Genomic DNA, 4,216 nt, shown 5'->3' with positions numbered 1-4,216 from the left:
GATAGCTTGTCTCTTGATAATATCTTTCTTATGGGCTACAATTTATGTGTTCCATACCGTGCTTTGGAAATCCTTGTATTAGCAAATTCTCTGTGGTCCATCCGACCAAGTTCTTCTTTTATTTTATTTTTCCATATATATGTATATTTTATTCTTTTTGCCCTGTACAAGCTGAGCTACATTGAATTAGTGCCAAAACTGGTTCCTAAATTTATCTCCTTATAATGATAGCTAAAAGTTCTTCGAGCAGTCGCGGTTACGGGAGGCCTGCTTCAGATATTCAGGTTTTTATATAAAATTTCTAATCGCACTGGTTTCATCTTATTAATAATTATTTCCCAACTAGTTTTTTATACATCAGTGATCTTTTTGTTATTTACGTTTGAACTGTTAGTCTTCTATTCCTTGGGTTGTTATATGATTCTATAGCAGAATGATTTTATTTAATATCTTGCTTATAATTTGTTAATATATTAGCATATCTCAATCTTGTCAGACTTGTTATGTGCTACTGCAGAGAGCATATATGCCAACAGTAAGAAAGACCAACATACTACCGCAATCTTATCAACTAAAACCAGTACTGCAGAAAGTAATACATCCACTTCCAAACTTGAAGAGGAACTTAAATTTACTTCTCGGCTTTGAAAATTTGCATTTAATGACCTTAAGATGGCCACTAGAAATTTTAGGCCTGATAGTCTTCTTGGTGAATGGGAATTTGGTTGCGTATTTAAGGGGTGGATCGAAGAGAATGGGACAGCACTTGTGAAATCTGGAACTGGTGGTGCAAGTGGAGCAAGGAATGCATGGCCTTGATACTTCTGCATCTCTTAGTTATATCGTAATATTTTGTTATTTTTGTGATGAACTTATAACTATTATACTTATCATGTTTTGTTAGGTTTTGACCGAAACAAGTAATCTTATCGATGTATCTATGTTTTGTCAAAATAGTTGAAATTGTATGACTTTAAAGTTGATGCTTTTATACGGGCTTACAATTTAAACTCCCAACTAGAGCACATCAAAGCATGATTATAATGCTGAATGATGAACCAAATACTTATATTTCATCTCATCCCCACAATCTTACTTCTGAACACATTTTCATGTTCATTTTATAAATGAGATATGAATAAAAGTTATATATAGGTCTGACTTACAAATTTTATTCAACTTCTTTTATTTTAAAAATAGATGATATATCATGCAGTTTCAACATTCGGAAGCAGAAAGGGTTAAATCTCCATAGCAATAGGCAAATTTATACAAAACAATTATGATCGTCTTCCAAAAAAAATTACACCTTGCTTCGTAAGCTTAAACAACTAGTTGATAATGGAAAGCTCATTGAAGTGATGAACTCTTTTAAGTTTCCCCTTAGGTGAAAAACAAGATATGAAAAAATGTAGAAAGATTGTTTTTAATTTCATGAATCATTAATACTATATATATTAATAGTATTTATAGGTTTTATGTTTACAATTTTCAAAAATAACATATATATATATAACTTTGTTTTATTCTAAATTCAAACTCAGTTTTATTGTTGGAACTTATTTGCAAAATGCTTCTCCATCTGCTTTACTTGTTTCCTGGCATCATGTAGTGATATTATCATCCCGTAGATCTTAAGCATTGTATCTCCTGAGATTTCTCAAAGTATAATGTTTATGAACACTGCTGGTGATACATGGAATGATTTAGCTACATGATTTGCTCATGCGAATATACCTAAGGTCTTTATTGTCAAATGTGAAATTGCTTATCTTAGTCAGAGATCAATGTTTGTTTCCACTCCACTAAATTTAGGGCTCTTAATGATGAACCCGAGTAAATTTCTGAGTTGCCTTACTATAGTTGCAATAAGTGTATCAGTGAAGTCAATAACAAATTGAACTTGTACATAAGGAAAAGTCTTCTCTCTTAATTTCTTATGGGATTAAATGATTCTTCCCTATCACTCGAGGTCATCTTCTCATGATAATACCTCATTCATCCTAAAGTGAAACATATGAAATGAAGAATATCAAAGAGAAAAGGTGTCTTCTAATGTGCTTGTTGGGTCATCTGCTATGTCATTTAAGACAATGAATATGGTAACAGACACTCCAATCTATGAAGAAGAAAAATAGTGTCGGTGACACTTCAACCACTCCCTTCTGTGACTTTTGTCAAATGACAGGACACCTTAGTGATAAATATTTCTGCATTTATAGCTACCTTGAATGGCCCAAAATATTTGGTAAACCCAAACCTAAACCAATAAATCAACTAAATAAAGGTAAATCTCAAGCTAATAGTGTTAGTCTTGATAAGAACTCTTAGTCTTTCTCCAAGACTTCAGATCTTAAAGTGAAACATCAGTCAACTCTTTCTCTAATGGCCAATTCAAGGAACTTATGCAGATGATTCAGGCTATGAATAGAGAGATACTTATTGCTCCTAATTCTGGATGGTAATCTTCAAAAAATACTCTTCGTGGAGCAGGTATATTTTATCAATTTGCTGGTTATATTAATGCTCATCTCCAAACTATTCATTGTTAAAAAAAGGATGAGGCTTGGGGTTCGGAAAGTTAAAAAATCTTAACTTGGCTATGCTCGCTAAACAAGGGAGGAGGCTAGTAAATAATGATAATCCGGGCATAGTATTTTCCTGATGGAGATTTTTTGACGGCACATCTTGGGGACAACCCTTGTTACATGTGGTATAGTATTCTGGTAACTCAATATTTGGTTAAAAGAGGATGTGGGAGAAGGATTGGATATGAAAACGTAAAAAACATTTGGAAAATACCATGGTTATCATGCCCATAAAATGGTATTTTTCACTAGAATTATAAGATAGTAAAGTTAATGGTCTAAATAATGTTGCTCAAAATAGGTGGGATAATGATATCATAAATGATCTTGGTAATGAAAGAGACGGGCAGCTGATTAAACAGATTCCTATTCAAAGAAGAAATAGGGCAGATTCGTGGTTCTGGAACTACGCCCAAAATGCTCAAATGCAATACTTTATTAATATGGCAATAGGCCAAAAAAGCATTACAGCTTGTTTTTGACTTTTGCAACAAAAATGGGCATTACATTAGCGGCGAACGCTGGATTTGACTCCTAATGCAATGCTTTTTGTCATCAACTACAACGATACAAATCATTACATCAGGAGCATACTCTAATAAAATAAGTCAATTATGTGAATTGGAATGTCACATGATCTGCCACGTAAAATTTTAACACGTCATAACATGACATGTCATCAATTACCACCTCGGCATATTGGTCCACATGTGCCACGTCAACATGGTGGGACCAAGTTTTTAGATGAATGATGTATATTAAATTAAGTTTAGTTCATATACTGATATTATGTCCAATTTATCAAAAAATAAAACGAGTTTAAACTTTTAGGTACAAGTGATTGTATAGTTACAAATATATAGTAATTTTTTCTATATTTCAAAACACTCTACGTAACTAAATTATTTTTTTGAAATATCTTTATTTTTAATATTAAAAATATTGAATCTTTAAATAATGAAAATGTCATAACACACAAAGAGTTTGAGAAAATAATTCACTTTAATGACAATGGTTGATTTTAATCACAATAAAATACAACACATTGGTTAAAAAATAAAACTCCCCTTGATATCTATTAGATTATATTTAAATCCCTCTAATAAAAATAAATTAAGTTAATACTCATTTCCCTAATTTGAGGCAAATACCAAGTTATTTACATATATTGCTGACTAAATCTAATCTAGGGAACAACATCGCGCTAAATAAAAATTCTCATTATTATTATGTGATTAATCACTGAAGAAAAACGACCTGCAAATACTATGTATATATGTAATATATCTGTTTATGTTTAAACGAGAGAACAAATAAGAAGTAAAGCTAATAAACTTATTGTTAAAGCCAACAGGATACAAATATATATGAAAGACTATGAGAGAACTACTACCTACAAAATAGGAAATGATAAGACAGAAATGCTAAACAGACTCCATACTGCTACTAACTCCTAGAAAACTCAGGCCAGTTTGCAGACCAAGTCAGACAAACCGAAAACCCACAAACACACACGTACATCATTTATTTGCATAAATAAATAAACGAACAATGTTTAGATTAAACCAACAAACAACCCCTTAATCTAAACTTGTTCTGCTAGATTCTTCACACCCAGAAGTTGTCTC

This window comes from Apium graveolens, chromosome 6, assembly GCF_009905375.1.
Source record: "Apium graveolens cultivar Ventura chromosome 6, ASM990537v1, whole genome shotgun sequence".
Lineage (NCBI taxonomy): Eukaryota > Viridiplantae > Streptophyta > Magnoliopsida > Apiales > Apiaceae > Apium > Apium graveolens.
Note: the sequence above shows the minus strand (reverse complement) of the source record.